At 41.0% G+C, this 17,560-nt stretch overlaps 1 protein-coding gene and 1 pseudogene across 2 annotated transcripts in view; one reads left to right on the top strand and one right to left on the bottom strand.

The window, feature by feature from the left end:
* Window positions 1-17,560, top strand: part of FAM222B (family with sequence similarity 222 member B) — a 78,332-nt gene that overhangs the window by 35,144 nt on the left and 25,628 nt on the right. The gene's annotated exons all lie outside the window — the stretch shown is intronic.
* Window positions 8,640-9,181, bottom strand: LOC131497912 (small nuclear ribonucleoprotein G-like; annotated as a pseudogene).

Here is a 17,560-nt window from a genome sequence, read left to right as displayed (position 1 = left end):
CAACTTTGTTCTATATATTAGCATTCTGTGAATACTGGACAGTCCTCCTTTTATTTAGCTGGATCTTAGAATTTTACTTAATGGGAGTTTTCATTATCTGTAAATACATATGGTGATAGAAGAAAATGGAGAAAGCCTGTGCGTGGTTTTAAAGAAATTCTTTGGTACCTTTAGTACATATTATATTTTGAAATTAAACGTGGAGTTGTAGGGTGTAATTATATAATAACTCACAAAAGGTTAAGACCAGAGTTTCTTCAGCCCAAGAATCATTTCCAGCATTAACATAAATATTTTTACTTTTTAGATTAGTTTTCATTCAGTGAATTAAATAAGCAGTCTCTTAGTGGTCTCAGCATTTCTCTGAGGTAGAAAAGATAATGTCCTGAGAATGTCTAAATAACTTAGTGATTTGGTAGTAAAGCTAGACCCAGAGCGAAGGTCTCTGAATACTTTAATTTGTTTTTTTAAGTAAGCTCTGTGCCCAAGGTGGGGCTTGAATTTACTACCCTGAGATCAAGAATCACATGCTCTACTGACTGAGCCAGCCAGGTGCTCTGTATTTCTAATATATTTAATTATTTTCTCTAAGAACTCCTTTGAGGATCCTTATTTGAAATGACTTGAAATTTTCCTGTTTCTGCTGTGAGAGACTGTTTTTATTTCTCTAGTCATGAAGGGAATCCAAAGACCAAGATGCCACTATGAATCAAGAGAAGGAGGAAGGTTCAGGATGAGGTGGTAGAGGAAAAAAAGAACCGTAAAGGAAAGGCCAAACTGAAGTTTTATTATATTTGGTGCTGATGGATCTGAGGGAGGGAGCATTGAGCTGATTAGATCAAATTCAGTCATCGGCTGAGTTGTTACATCTCAGCCTAGGTGAAAAGGGCAGAGGCGTCTTTACCAATACATGGGCAGAACTGTAGTTAAGGATTCATTCCTGATCCAAAGAACATAGTCAGTTCTTGATTATTCATGCAGAAGGGCAAGCAGACAAAGTACAGACAGGTAAAATCCAAAGATATTCCTAGCAATAGCTTTAGTAACTTCTTCTGCTTTTTAACTGGGATTTTCTAGCGGAACAAACTGAGTATTAGAGATTTGTTTTCTTTCTCTGGTCATTCAGGAGACCAGTAAGATACAAGCTTGGATTAAACTTTGTTTGTTTCTTTCTTTCTTTCTTTCTTATTTTTTTAAATATTGATTTATTTTTGAGAGACAGAGAGACAGAGCACAAGCCAGGGTGGAGTGTAGAGAGAGGGAGACACACAATCCAAAGCAGGCTCCAGACTCTGAGCTGTCAGCACAGAGCCCAGTGTGGGGCTCGAACTTAGGAACTGTGAGATCATGACCTGAGCCAAAATTGGACGCTTAACCAACTGAGCCAGGCACCCCTAGTTTTTTTTTTAATGTTTATTTATTTTTAAGAGAGAGAGTGTGGGGGAGGAGGGGCAGAGAGAGAGTGGGGAACACAGAATTCAAAGCAGCCTCCAGGCTCTGAGCTGGCAGTGCAGAGCCTGATGCAGGGCTCGAACTCATGACCTGTGAGATCATGACCTGAGCCAAAGTCAGATGCCTAATCAATGGAGCCATCCAGGAGCCCCCTGTTTATTTTTTAAGACTTTGGCCCTTGTCACCTAATTACACGGAGTCCTAGGGAGAATTGAGATCTTCCAAGTAGATCATAGATAAACTAGCTTTTGATACTCGCGTGCTTTCTTTCTTGGCATCTTCTGGCCCCATGGTATTTGCCAGTCATTCATCATATGTGGTCAGGCCACAGATGGACAAGCCAAAGAAGTGTTATCAAAGTAAACCCCTCCTCTTAACACTGTGTATATACTCTAATGATGAGAACTGTTGGCCAAAATGAAATCCATTTAGAAGTCAGATATTAGGTTGTGATTAAAGAAGTACTATACATTATAAATTTCAAAGCTCAGGATTTCTTTAAGTGCTATTTGGTGGGAAAATGTTCTCTCTCTCTCTTTCTTTCTCTCTCGATCAACTGAATATTACAGCAGATTTAAAAAGCAAGGTTTCCATGACCAGTTGCTAATTCTTTGCACTCAGCAAAGTGGTTTTGAGGATCAGTTGCTGATCTGAATGAAAATAAGATTTTATGCCACTTGCAGAATTGAAGATTTAGACATCATCCCTGTTGCTTCAGAGGAGAAGCATAAGCGTTATTAGTCATAACTTAAATTTCTTCTTTCCTTCCAAAAGCTAAAGCATTTCTTCCATTGGCATTTCACTTATCACTTACTATGTAAAGGATAAAACTTAATCTATTTTGAAAGTTAAGAGGTATCAAGACTATGAGAAGTTAAAGGCAGCTCATCCCAGGTCACAGTATATCAGTGGAAAAGACACATTTCCTGGGTTCCTGAATGGGCCTTATGTATTACCTAACTGTTCAGCTGGGAGTGGTTGTACTATTGTGAAGACATTAATTTTGTAACTGTGAAGGTTCTGGTTTGCCTTTTGCTTATCTTATCCTCCCAGAAACTTTTTCATTCAACAGAAAGACCAGTCGATTAATGAAGAATCCCGTATCTTGGTTTTAACCTGTCCTGCTAAGTGTTACTGTGCATTCACTAAAGTGCTTTACAGAGGATTTTAGTACTTAGGCTTCATTCAATCCCTGTGAGGTTATCGTGCAATTGGTGTGTGATAGTGTGCTAGAACATTTCCGCAGAGAGACAAGAGGAACCTTTCCTTTTAAGGAAACTCCTTTGGGGGCACCTGGGTGGCTCAGTCAGTTAAGCACCAGGCTTCTTGGTTTCCACTTGGGTCATGGTCTCACAGTTTATGATATCGAGCCCCATGCCGGGCTCTTGCTGATAGTGCAGAGCCTGCTTGGAATTCTCTCTCTCTCTCCCCCTCTCTCTCTAACCCCTCTCCAAAATAAATAAATAAACTGAAAAAAAATTAAAAAGAAAAAAAAAGTCCTTTGTTTCCATGGTCCATGGCAAAATTAAGTTGAAACAAGTTGCTTTTTCAGGAAGCTGTATTTTAATTTTTGCCTCTTCTCTAAGCTAAACAAATGTCCCAAATGAAATGTATCATTCTTATCATTCATAGTACATTTTTGGGAGATTGTTCCAAGTGCACTTTGAAGTGAGAGGCTGATGCCACTTAAGCCTGCACACCAATTCTGTAATTCTTTGAAATTGTTTCCACCAACTGCCTCCATCCACCTGTCTGTCCACATCTGCTCATCTCTGAGCTTTCCACAGCTACCTAAGAAAGAATATTGCTCAACCAGGGAAATGCTAGTCCTTAATCAAAGTCAGAGGTGTGTGTGTGTGTGTGTGTGTGTGTGTGTGTGTGTGCGCGCGCGCGCGCGTGTGCACGCACTGGTGCATGTCTATGCAGACTTACATTATTTTGTTGCATTATTGTTTGAAGAATATTTCTACATCACAGAAATAAGATTTTTTCTTCTAAACAAGTTGATGAATTGCTTTTTATTAAAAGTGCAAGTGTCAGGGTGCCTGGGTGGCTCAGTTGGTTAAGCGTCCAACTTCAGCTCAGGTCATGATCTCGTGGTTCACAAGTTCAAACCCTGTGTCAGGCTCTGTGCTGCCAGCTCAGACCCTGGAGCCTGCTTCAGATTCTGTGTCCCCCTCTATCTCTTTCCCTTGTCTGCTTGCTCTGTCTCTCTCTCTCTCTCTCTCAAAAATAAGTAAAAACATTTTTAAAAAGTGCAAGTGTCTAAGAGTTAAATTTGAAATGGGAGAGGGGAAAACTATATTGGTTGTAGTTTAATTGCTTAAAAAAATTCTGTTATGTAATTAAAAGCTGTATTGCTGTCTTGCACTGAAACTAGCAGATAAACCATGGAGAGAACTACAGTTTCTCAGTGAGGACCACTCTATGCTATTTAGAATGGCTATCTCATCCAATACTCCTCATCTTCTTATTCTGCTTTATTTTCCTTTTCGTAGCATTTATCAGCTTTTGAGAGTAACTAACCTATTCATTAAATTTGTCTGACCCTCCCACTTTATACCATGTAAAAATGGAAGCATGAGTTTTTGTCTGTTTTTTTCTTTGCTGAGTCCCTCACTCCTAGAACAATGTCTTGCTACATTGTAGGCTCTCAGTAAATATTGGTATGAATTACTTGGAGAGGCACTTTTAATAGATACCTGGGGATTAGAATTGGAGTCTATGGGAAGAGTTTATTGTCTTCCTGGAGCTGGTACAAAATTGGGGATCACATTACTTGATGAGTTTAAGGAGGGAAAGAATATATGAAAAAAAAAACCCTCAAGGAATTGGGGGTAATTAGCCAGGATTAGGGAAGTGACAGACTTTTTATAGTATGCAAATATGAAGGAACATTATATAAGATAGATGACCAGCTCTTATTCACCTAGAAGAGGACAAAGGAATAGGCTGGAGCTTCTGGGCAATGAATATAAGACATGCAGAATTTCCTGATTTTGAAATAGACCCTGGAACAAGTGACCAAAGAGGGATGGTTTGTCAGAATTGATTTTCAGCAGTGACACTGTTGGAGGCAGTGATGAGAATGGAAAGAGCACAGAGCTAGGGGTTGTAGTCTAGGCACTTACGAGCTTTTCCTACTTTATCTCTGAAAAATGGACTGAGGATCCCTGTGCAAACTATCTCATAGGGTATTTGGGAAAAGCAAGTGAGAGAATCCATGTGAAAGCACTTAGAAAATTACAGACCTTTCTACAAAATAAGCAGTCATAATGACTTTATAAAATAATCACCTTTGTAAGTGATTTAGAATCTTGGAATCTGGAAGTTGGTTTAATGGTCATCTATTCCAAATTCTGAGTTACTGAAAATAAATTATTTTCCATCATTCTTAAGGAATAGTCATTGCTTTTGCTTCAGCATTTCTATTAGTATGCCCACTATTGAATAAGCTCAAATTGTTATTTATGTTAGTCTAAAATTGCCTGTCTTCAGCCTTTATTAACCTGTGTTTGAGCTCAGATATAAATCTAGGGGCACCTGGCTGACTGAGTTGGTGGAGCATGTGACTCTTGATCTTGGGTTTGTGAGTTTGCACCCCACATTGGGTGTAGAGATTACCTAAAATTAAAAAAACCTGAAAGAAAAGAAAAGAAAAGGAAAGAAAGAAAGAAAGAAAGAAAGAAAGAAAGAAAGAAAGAAATCTACTCCCTCCTTTGTATGACGGCTCTCTTACGGCACCCTTGCTTAAGATCATCATCTCTTGCCTTGAAATCACTATAGCCACTTAACTGATTTCTGCCATTTCTTGTTTGTCTTTCACATTTTCAGCAGATTTATTTAAAATAGACATCTGAGGGGCACCTGGGTGGCTCAGTTGGTTGAGCATCTGATTTTAGCTCAGGTCATGATCTCATGGTCTGTGGGGTCAAGCCCCGCATCAGGTTCTGTGCTGACAGCTCAGAGCCTGGAGCTGCTTCGGATTCTGTGTCTCCGTCTCTCTCTGTCCACCCCTCCCCCCCCCCCCCCCCCCCCGCACTCTGTTTCTCTCTCTCAAAAAAAATAAATACACATTAAAAAAATGTTTTTAAAACAGACATCTGATCATGTTACTCTCCTTGAAACATGGGACTCCAACCCATCTTTATTCTTAATCTGTTGTTTTGTCCCTCTAGTATGAAATGTAAGGCTTTTCATAATTTGGCACATCAGGCTCAGTCTCCAGGTTTGGCACATACATCCAGCACCCACCTCTTCATACTATACCACTTGTGGTTTCCCAAACATACATTTAGTTAGGCTACTTTTCTTTTCTTTTTTTTTTTTTTTTTAACGTTTATTTATTTATTTTTTTATTTATTTTTATTTTTTTTTTATTATTTTTTTTAAATTTTTTTTTTCAACTTTTTTTTTTTTTATTTATTTTTGGGACAGAGAGAGACATAGCATGAACGGGGGAGGGGCAGAGAGAGAGGGAGACACAGAGTCGGAAGCAGGCTCCAGGCTCCGAGCCATCAGCCCAGAGCCTGACGCGGGGCTCGAACTCACGGACCGCGAGATCGTGACCTGGCTGAAGTCGGACGCTTAACCGACTGCGCCACCCAGGCGCCCCACGTTTATTTATTTTTGAGACAGAGACAGAGCATGAACGGGGGAGGGTCAGAGAGAGGGAGACACAGAATCCGAAACAGGCTCCGGGCTCTGAGCTGTCAGCACAGAGCGCGACGCGGGGCCCGAACTCACGGACCGCGAGATCATGACCTGAGCCAAAGTCGGCCGCCCAACCGACTGAGCCACCCAGGTGCCCCAGGCTACTTTTCTTTATAAGTAGGCTTCACACCCAGCATGAAGCCCAATGTGGGGCTTGAACTCATGACCCTGAGATAAGGACCTGAGCTGAGATCAAGAATTGGATGCTTAACCTACTGAGTCACCCAGGAGCCCCTAGTTATGGTAGTTTTCTAGCATAGTTGTGCATGCCTTTCATTATGCTAGTTTTCTCTGCCTAGAGTGGCTTACCCTTCTCAATCTGGTAAATTCTTGCTCGGCTTTCAGTGACCCATATTATTGTTCTCCCTTCTTTCTCACTGTTCCTTGGAAGTATTTGTTTCATTATTTTGGTTTTCAAACAACTTTATCCACTTTTTTTTTCTTTTCAAAATATAATTGACACACAGCATTGTATTAGTTTAAGGTATACAACATAATTTGATATTTATATATACTGTGAAACATTCACTACACTAATCACATTTCTCATTTTTGTTTCCAAAAAATAGTACTGTCACAGTGCCTAGTGCATCACAGATGCTCAGAGAGCAAATGAATGAAGGATGTTCCTACTAAGTGTTCTCTTTTTCAGGTTAAGCTCTTTTTCCCTTTACTTAGCCATATTACAGTTTCTAGATCCTCTGTTTTTTTACATCTTGGCTGAGCTATTTCTAGGCTTTCCTCTATTTCCATCAGAAAGTGTATTTTAATGACTGCAGGAGTGAACTGAAACATCCTAAAATAACTTTCTTTTTCAACCCCCTCCCCCCCCCCCCCCATAACTTTTAACAAAAAATGTACCAAATGAGCTGGTTGTCCAGCTACTGCTTTGGGAAAGATTCTGAACGCATTAATTTCTAGCCACCTCCTTGCCAGAATAGAGCCCAGATAAAATAAGAAAAATAAGCAGAGAGGTGGCACCTGGCTGGCTCAGTCGGTAGAGTATGCAACTCTCGATCTCAGGGCTGTGAGTTGAAGTTCATGTTGGGTGTAGAGATTACTTAAAAATAAAAAAAGAGGCAGAGAAAAAGTAAGCAGAAGTGAGCATTGTGCACCTGCTTTTCTCTTTTACTTTTTTTTTTAAGGTTTTTTTTTTGAGGGGGGGAGGGGCAGAGAGAGTGAGGGAGGGAGAGAAAGAATTCCAAGCTGTCAGCACAGAGCCCACATGGGGCTCAATCTCACAAACCATGAGATCATGACCTGAGCTGATATCAAGGGTCAGACGCTTAACTGACTGAGCCACCTAGGCGCCTCTCTTTTCCTTTCTGTCACCTTAGCAGTGTCATCCCACGTTATAAGTCACTGTTGATATAAAGACTACAATTTTCCCATTCTGTAAAACAATGGCTTCCTAAGATTCCACAATAACCTTAGGGGAGTGTTAGTCCCTTAGGCTGTAGACACAGTTGAAAAGCAGAGAGTGGTACTAAACTCCAGGGGAAAGGATGCAGCTCGTATCCAGAATTGAAGGCAGATGAGTCAGGCAGCAGGGATCTATCAACTCCAAAATCCATTCAGAAGTAATTTAATCTTTGCTGTTGAAGCAGATCAACAATGCCATTTGCCTGTATAAAAAATGAGATTACCCAGGATTCTCTTAGAAGAAGATAAATTATTAGTGTAATAGTAGCTTCTGGCCTTGTATAATGTCTCTTCTTAGTACTACATGGTAGTGGCACAGGGCACATCTAGTGCATAATACAGTGTATAGAGATCAGGCCACAGTGCCTTACTTAGGGTGTTTAGGGGAAATTTAACAATTCTCAGCAACCCTCAACCTTAATGGACTTGGTTATTGTTAAAATTCATCTTTATCAAAGGAAGCACTGGTTAATGATTTTTCTCCTGGCTCAACATGCTGGGCATTAGCTGGAATTGCTGAGTGATTTGCACTGGGGAAACCATGAGAGCAATTTCTTGTTTGTCCACAAATTATCATTAGCAGTTTCATTTGCAGATTGAAGAAGCAGGAGGAGTGGGCTGTTTGCCAGTTGCAGCTTCCCTCCGATTAGGGCGTTAGTTCAATTATGTCCAATTAACTTTTATTGCAGATAGTGGTGATAATTACTTGCAAGTCAGTTTTTTGGCTGCAGTTATCCCAAGGCTGAAGTATGAACTTGATGGATTTTAATAACCAGAATGACACATTTTACTCCCTTCCTCCACTGTAGTTATTTCTTTTTACAGACCTCTTTTAGACAGGAGATCAAAGCATTGTAAAAATTCATCTCACAATTAAAACATATTGTCCTCCTTTTGAAGAGCTGTGTAGGATCATATTTTAAAAGAAGCTATCAGGAGCAGCCTTAATGGCTTTTTATATTCTGAGATCAGACCCTTGAGTTCATTGCTCCTTATCGTAAGAGAATAGAGTGAGATGGAACTAAATGTCATTCACAGCAATTTGTGCTTATTGTAAGATTATAGTAATTGGCAAGGTGAAGTTTAGTCTTCTGCTTGCCTATGAAATTCTCTTCGAAATGCAGAAGTAAACTTTTGTTCGGGGCACTTTTAAAATCAGTGGGACACTGAGGATACGTTTCGTTAGTGCTATAGGAATTTTAGTATGTTTTTAAAAAAAAATTTGGGCTATTACAAAGGTTTATTCAACAAAATAGTTCAGTGTGAAAATGCACATGATCTTATTTTTATATTATAGTAAAGCAGGTGCTATGGAGAGGGGACATGTAGAAGCAGTTGGTTTCTTCCGGTGAACACTCCCATTGTTTATACTCGTTCCAAGGCTTCTAACATGATGGTACTATTTCCTCATATTACCACCTTCCAGTATTATTCTGTTGCTCATTATTTGCCATCTCCACACATTCATTCATCACAAGATTCATAAAACGATTGAACTCTTACAGTATTCCTTGGACATGTCTGCCACCATTTAATTTTGATGATAATTTCTTGTCCATAAATTTTTTAACTTGGAAGGGTGAGCTTTGCTCATGGTGTCTACCTGGAGTGCTCAAAGATGCCTCTCTAAAATATTTTTTTTTATTGTAGTTGTTATTTTATTTTTATTTATTTAAAAAAAATTTTTTTAACGTTTATTTATTTTATTTTATTTATTTTTTTTTTTTAATTTTTTTTTTCAACGTTTTTTATTTATTTTTGGGACAGAGAGAGACAGAGCATGAACGGGGGAGGGGCAGAGAGAGAGGGAGACACAGAATCGGAAACAGGCTCCAGGCTCCGAGCCATCAGCCCAGAGCCTGACGCGGGGCTCAAACTCACGGACCGCGAGATCGTGACCTGGCTGAAGTCGGACGCTTAACCGACTGTGCCACCCAGGCGCCCCAAACGTTTATTTATTTTTGAGACAGAGAGAGACAGAGCATGAACGGGGGAGGGTCAGAGAGAGGGAGACACAGAATCCGAAACAGGCTCCAGGCTCCGAGCTGTCAGCACAGAGCCTGACGCGGGGCTCGAACTCACGGACCGCGAGATCATGACCCGAGCCGAAGTCGGACGCTCAACCGACTGAGCCACCCAGGCACCCCTGTAGTTGTTATTTTAATAGGAAGTTGCATACATAATATCTTTGGAAACATCCTTGCTAGGTAAAAAAAGGGATAAAAGGAATAGTTTGTCTTTCTCTGAAGATGACAAACTCCCTTTGCTATTTTCCTTCAGACTTTCCCTTCAATGTTGTTTGATGGTAACCCTGAAAGTAAATGGTCTTATAAGTAAAAGCTGATCTTCTTGACATGCGAAAGACTAAAGTCAGTTCCAAGCTGGGGCTATTCCTAGATCTTGAGGTAACTTACTGTTTTTTTCATTTCAGATGTCTTTGCTCACCTTAGTGTCTTTGTTACTAGGCTCTCTTCGCAAGGGCTTGTCAGTCTCCTTAGATACTTTATGGATGTGGCTGCATAAAAGTTTTGTTGAGAATAAGTGGCCAAGGAGTGTGGCAATGCATTTTAAGAATCTGTTTTTCTTAGTGTTTGTGTGAAATAAGGGAAGAAAGTTCATGGCTCCTTGGAGAAGAGCTGTAATACAGTTGTTTCTCCTCCAAAGCTTCCCTGATCACACTAAAAAGGAAAGAAGAGGAAAGGGTGAGTGATAAACATCATCCTTGCACTACTTCAAAGCTCTTCATTGATTGTTACCGAAAACCTTTGCTGTAGAATAACCCAAGACTGCCTGCCAGCTGCTGTTGGTGTGAAAGTGGAGAAGCTGGTTGTAGTGGGTAGTTTTCAGGAAGTCTGGAGATAAAGTTTATGATGTCATTTGAAACTTTTTGTATGGTCGGAGGAAAGAATGTCATAACTCTGTTATACTCTGGAAGGTATAACAAGGATTTCCCTTAGAGCATAGAGGTTTGCAGGCAGTATTGATGAGGTTCAGGATGTGTGCTTAGAAAGAAAGGGCTTGCTTGCAAAACTCTTACTGAAACATGAACTTGATGGAAATGTTAGTGAATGTCAGGCCTGAAAACGGAGGGTTATTAAGAGCACCTTGTTCAGGAGACATTTCTTTTGGAACCTTTCCAGAAGTGAAATTCTCCTTTTTTGTTTGTTTTTTACATTTTATTTATTTTTGGGAGACTGAGAGCACGAGGGGCTGGGGAGAGGCAGAGAGAGAGGGAGACACAGAATCAGAAGCAGGATCCAGGCTCTGAGCTTTTGGCACAGAGCCTGAGGCAGGGCTCAAACCCACAAACTTCGAGATCACGACCTGAGCTGAAGTCGGATGCTTAATTGACTGAGCCACCCAGGCGCCCCTGAAATTCTCCATCGTTAGGTTAAGAGGGTTGCATTGAATGCCACACAGTGGAAGCGTTGCCAGAACAGAGTGGAGGTTGGGAGATAATTTGAAATATAGGCACTGGAGAAAATGTTATTCAGGTAAGTGTTGAAAAGAAATTGGAAGTTGATGAGGCAGAAAGATACAGGAAACCTATTCCAGATGGCAAGAACCCCAAATGTCAGCACTCACCAGTGTAGAGCTAAGTTACCTGCGTTAAGATGAAGTGATAATAGTTACCAAGAGACCACTTTCTCCCAACTCTTCTTTATGATCTCCAGCCCCCACACCCTTTCTAGACTTCAACACTATCTTTTTTGTTTATTTTATTTTATTGTAAACTTCATTTGTTTTGAGAGAGAGAGAACAAGCAAGAGAGGGGCAGAGAGAAAGGGAGAGATCAAGCCCTGCATCAGATGCTCCACACATGACCTGAGCCGAAATCAAGAGTTGGACACTTAACTAAGCCACCCACCTAGGCACCCCTGTTTTGTTGATTTTTTTCTTACAAATTTTTTTTTAAATGTTTTATTTATTTTTGAGAGAGAAGAGATAGAGCGTGAATGGGGGTGAGGCAGAGAACAAGGGAGACACAGGATGTGAGACAGGCTCCAGGCTCTGAGCTGTCAGCACAGAACCTAATGCTGGGCTTGAACCCGTGAACCAATCATGACTTGAGCCAAAGTCGCACGCTTAACCAACCGACTGAGCCCCCCAGGCGCCCCTGTTTTTTGTTTTGTTTTGTTTTGTTTTCTTTTAAGTAAGCTCCTCTGTACCTTGCATGGAGCCAAACGCAGGGACTGAACTCACAACCCTGAGATCGTGACCTGAACTGAGATCAAGATTTGGACGCTTAACTGCCTGAGCCACCCAGGCACCCCATATTTTTTGTTTTGTTTTTTAAATAAAATGCGTAGAAACAATCTTAGATTTACAGAAAAGTTGATAGTACAAAGAATATTTTTCTTCCTTGGATCATTTGACCTGATTGCTTCATCATATCAGAATACTTTAGTCTTTATGTCAACAACAAACAAGGACACTCTCCATCCAGCATTACCACAATAAAACCATCCAAATCACTAACATTGATACATTATTGTCATTCTCAGACCCCTCTCAGATGTTGCTATTTTTTGTTGTTGTTTTTTTGTTTGTTTTGTTTTTTAACGTTTATTTATTTTTGAGACAGAGAGAGACAGCATGAACGGGGGAGGGTCAGAGAGAGGGAGACACAGAATCTGAAACAGGCTCCAGGCTCTGAGCTGTCAGCACAGAGCTCGACACGGGGCTCAAACTCACGGACCGCGAGATCATGACCTGAGCTGAAGTCGGCCGCTTAACTGACTGAGCCACCCAGGCGCCCCGTTTTGTTTTGTTTTAAAGTTTGTTTTTGAGCGAGAGAGAGTTTGTGGTGATGTGTGCATGAGCAGGGGAGGGGCAGAGAGACAGGGAGGGGGGGGAGGAGAGAGAGAGAGAGAGAGAAAGAGAGAAAGAGAAAGAAAGAATATCCCAAGCAGGCTCCACACGGTCCGTGTAGAACCAGACCAAAGGCTGGAATCCACCAACTGGGAGATCATGACTCAAGAGTTGATTGGGGGCATCTGGGTAGCTCAGTCGGTTGAGCATCCAACTTCAGCTCAGGTCATGATCTCACAGCTCATGAGTTCAAGCCCCATGTCGGGCTCTGTACTGACAGCTCAGGGTCTGGAGACTGCTTCAGATTCTGTCTCTTGCTCTCTGCCCCTCCCCCACTCATGCTCAGTCTCTCTCAAAAATAAATAAAACATCAAAAAAAAAAAAGTTGGTTGCTTCACTAACTGAGCCATCAAGCCACCCCAGATGTTGTTGTTTGTATGAGTAATGTGTTTCATTTCAGTAAGGACCCAGTTCAGAATCACATGTTGCATTTTTTTTTAATGTTTATTTTTGAGAGAGAGCACGAATGGGGGAGGAGCAGAGAGAGAGGGGGACAGAGGATCTGAAGCAGGCTCTGTGCTGACATCAGTGAGCCCCATGTGGGACTTGAGCTCACAAATCGTGAGGTCATGACCTGAGCCAAGGTCAGATTCTCAATCAACTGAGCCACCTAGGCGCCCCACACATTGCATTTTTTAATTTATTTTACTTTTTTTTTTCTTTTTTTTTTTTTAATTTTTTTTTTTTTTCAACGTTTTTTATTTATTTTTGGGACAGAGAGAGACAGAGCATGAACGGGGGAGGGGCAGAGAGAGAGGGAGACACAGAATTGGAAACAGGCTCCAGGCTCCGAGCCATCAGCCCAGAGCCCAACGCGGGGCTCGAACTCACGGACCGCGAGATCGTGACCTGGCTGAAGTCGGACGCTTAACCGACTGCGCCACCCAGGCGCCCCTTTTTTTTTTCTTTTTAAGTAAACTCTGCTCCCAACTTGGAGCTCGAATTCGTAACCCTGAAATCAAGAGTCACCTGCTCTACTAACTGAGGCCAGCCAAGTGCCCCACACATTGCATTTATTTGTTGTATATTCTTGGTCTCCTTCAGTCTGGAACAGTTCTTCAGGCCTTTGACTTTCATGACTTTAATACTTCTGACAGTTAATTTGTAGAAAGTCCCTAAATTTAGGGTTGCCTGGTGTTTCTTCATGTTTAATTTAGGTTATATATCTTCAGCAGGAATATTACGAGTAATGCATAATTTAATTGCATAATTTCAAGAAGTGCAGAATTTTTATGTGTCCTATTACTGGTAATGTTCAATCACTTGATTAAGGTGGTGCCTGCTAGGCATTTCTAGTGTAAAGTTACTCTTTTTCCCTTTGTAATTAGTAAGTATTTTGGAAGGAGATACTTTGAAACTCTGCAAGTATCCTGTTTCTCTCCACCCTTTCAATTTATTACTTTATATATTTACATTAGTATGGACTCATGATTTTCTTTTTTTTTTAACTTTTTAAAAAATCTTTTATTTATTTTTGAGAGAGGGAGACAGAGACAGAGAGAGAGACAGAGAGAGAGAGAGAGAGAGAGAGAGAGAGAGATCATGAGTGGGGGAGGGGCAGAGAGAGAGGGAGACACAGAATCCGAAGCAGGCTCCAGGCTCCGTCTTAGCTGTCAGCACAGAGCCCAATATGGGACTTGAACTCACAAATGGTGAAATCATGACCTGAGCCAAAGTCTGCCACTCAACCAACTGAGCCACCAAGGGTAATTTGAGTATAGTTGATGTACAATGTTACATTAGTTTTCAGGTTATAAGAATAGTTATTCAGGGGCCACCTGGGTGGCTCAGTCGGTTGAGCTTCTGACTTTGGCTCAGGTCATGATCTCATGCTCTGTGAGTTTGAGCCCTGCGTCAGGGGAGCCTGCTTCGGATTCTGTGTCTCCCTCTCTCTCTGACCCTCCCCCGTTCATGCTCTGTCTCTCTCTCAAAAATAAATAAACATTAAAAACTTTTGAAAAGAAAAAAAGAATAGTTATTCAACTTCTTGATACATTATGGATTTTCTATTTTATTCAATAGAATACAATCTTTTATCATTATTTGTTTGATGTTCATATTACCCCAGAATTTGTCAGTATATCAGGAAAAAATTATATGTTTACTCCTAAAGATTATCAAATGATTTGCTGTCCTTTTATTTCATAAATAATTTTTTTTAATGTTTATTTTTGGGAGATAGAGAAACAGAGTGGGGGAGGGGCAGAAAGAGAAGGAGACACAGAATCCAAAACAGTCTCCTGAGCCTGTCAGCACAGAGCCCGACGTGGGACTCAAACCCACGAAGCACGGGATCATGACCTGGGCCGAAGTCAGACACTTAACTGACTGAGCCACCTAGGTGCCCCACTGTCCTTTTATTTCAAAAGATTGGCTGATACTCCCCAAACTAACATCTTATGAACAGTGGTAGAAAACAAGAGTTCATAATTCTTCTATTGCTAGGACATGCTTCCTTCGCTCATGTACCTATTCGTTGTTCTTTTTGGTTTCTACTGTGTAAACTTCTCTTTCAGAGGTTTCCCTCACCAGTTGAATATCCTAAAGCTTCTGTGTTCTTTGACATGTCACCGTTAGTCTTTGAGCACTTCCTTCCTTTCCTGCACAATGAGATCTTCCAGAGTCATTTCTGTGCCTCAGCCATTTCTCCAAAGAGCCTCTGTTCCTGTTAGTAGAGAGATTTGGAAATCAGGTATCTAGAAATCAGGATCTGATTTGACCGTATTGGGGTTCATTGCTGTTAGATGGTGGAGTAGTCACTGCATCCCTCTGGGGATGCTCTCACACCATAGTGGGCCCCCCACCACTTTATGGCTGCCATCCTTACTCTGTTTGGGTACCTTCTATTTCCAACCTAGTTAAAGTGATTTAACAGAGGGAAAAGGGTGAAGGTTGGTGAGGACATTCAGTTGGTGAGGGAGGCCATGGAGAGAATTTACAGAGGAGAAATTAGGAGAGTGAATGGGTACACTGAGTGAAGGAAGCAGTGTACCAGGAATAGAAGAGTTGGGTACTTTTGTTTTCTGCTCCTGTCATAGATGTTAATTTGGGTAGTGTTAGTCATATTTCTTTGAGGTATCTTTGAGATAAAGGAAAGCACATCATTTGGACATCTGTAGGATAAAACATCTACAATTTTTTCCCTGATTTATTCAATGCTAAAGTAATCTTGAGTTAAATTGCTTTGTTTGGGTGGGGCTTAATATGGTATAAGACACATATTTGACCAGTTAGAACCAGCCACACACTGATTAAAAAAACAAACAAACAAAAACAGTGCTGAGTGATTATGGAATTTTTCACAGCTACAGAAAGGAGCAAAAGAATTCTGCTGATCAGTGTATGAGTTGTGTACTTTGAATCTTTGAGATGTTTAAAGGACTACTTTGTTTTTATTTTGTTTTACAAGGCAGTTCCTGGAATAAGGAAGCCTCTTAAACCTAAGTTCAGAATTTTATTTCAGTGGGCGTTTAGCTGTAAAATACTCTTCCAGCAGGGACTCTCTGTTCTCTCTCTTTTATTTTTTTTTAACGCTTATTTATTTGAGAGAGAGAGAGAGAGAGCCAGCGCAAGCCAGGGAGGGGCAGAGAGAGAGGGAGACACTGAAGCAGGCCCCAGGCTCTGAGCTGTCAGCACAGAGCCCAATGTGGGGCTCGAACCCACGAACCGTGAGATCATGACCTGAGTCGAACTCAGACACATAACCGACTGAGCCACCCAGGCTCCCTGTCTCTATTCTCTCATCTTCCTGTGGATTGAACAGTATGCCACATCATTAGCTAGTTGCAGTGGTTTGTAGGATGTAGAAGGAGGAGGTGCTCCTGTTCAGTAGGCTTTCAGTTCCTGGGTGCTTTCGAGACTTAGCAGTCTCTACTACTTTCATAGACCCTTTAGCTTCAGAAACCTGGTAATTCCTTGGGTATGTGGAGTGTGAGCCAGAAAGCTTCAGGTTATAGTGAATCTCAATGAAATAGCAAGGTAAGATCTTTCGATTTTTACTAAGGCTACAGAAGCCCTCACCCAAAATTGTTACACATCACGATTCCTCATGGTCCTCTACTCCTGTCCTCTACTCCCACTAGCAGAGAAGAAGGGAGGGCCTAAATGAACAGAATGTATTAAGATAGCAATTATGCTTCGTTTCTCCTCTTACCTTAAAATCTGCCTACTGTCAAACTAACCCTGGATGGCAATATGTTAACTATAAGTAAAACTTTGTTCTCTGTTAGCCTTTCTGAAACTTCACTAGATATGTAAGGCACATAAACTCAAGGTATTGTGTACAGAGAACAAGTTCTGAGAAAGTAGCAGACGAAATGAATATATAGTGGATATAGTAGATGCGTGGCATTGAAAGGTAGGAGTCCAGCTTCCCACCCCCCACCCCTGCCCAAATTTAAAACACCTGAGAAAGCAGAGGGGTATTTCCTGTCAGAGACCTGGGTGGAGTCTATGATGCCCAGCTTCCAAATGGTGTCATGGCAGTGTCCAAATGGAAGCTGACTTTGAAAAGGTATGAGTTGAAGTAGGTTCAGAGTTCGAGTGTACTTCTAACATTCAGGGAACAGCATTAGGATGGGAGGGACAGAGTTTTCTGTGCCAGGATTGTTTGAGAATGAGAGAGAACATTATTTAATCGTTACTTGTATTATTCTTGGATATAGTTTCCTCAGTGTAAATTCATACAACTTTTCCCTGAAAAAAAAAAAAATCTGACAAGTTGAACATAAAGTCTTTCTTGCCTTTATGCCCAGCTCATTCTTACCTTGGTTATAGTTGCTGGCTTTATAGTTCACCTTGAAAGGATTTTTCACTAAGAAATGATTGCTAAGTGTTAGGCTAGCCAACGTATACTAGAGTTCTAGTGAAGTGCTGATCTGGGACAGGCAATTCCCCAAATCCATAGGAAAGTCAATAATTACATTCACACTTAAGCAAAACCGTGGCTTAGAATTATATGTTTTTGTTGTATATGATAGTGTAAGAAGAGGGATATGATAGGTGGTCAGTAAATACTGACATGAGAGGCAGCTATGGCATAGTGCCATGTTTTTCAAACATTTTTGTCTGTGTTCACAATAGGGATTGCACTCCCAATAAA

The sequence above is a fragment of the Neofelis nebulosa genome, chromosome 16 (genome assembly GCF_028018385.1).
Source record: "Neofelis nebulosa isolate mNeoNeb1 chromosome 16, mNeoNeb1.pri, whole genome shotgun sequence".
In the NCBI taxonomy this organism is placed as follows: Eukaryota; Metazoa; Chordata; class Mammalia; order Carnivora; family Felidae; genus Neofelis; species Neofelis nebulosa.
This window is presented reverse-complemented; position numbering and strand designations above follow the sequence as displayed.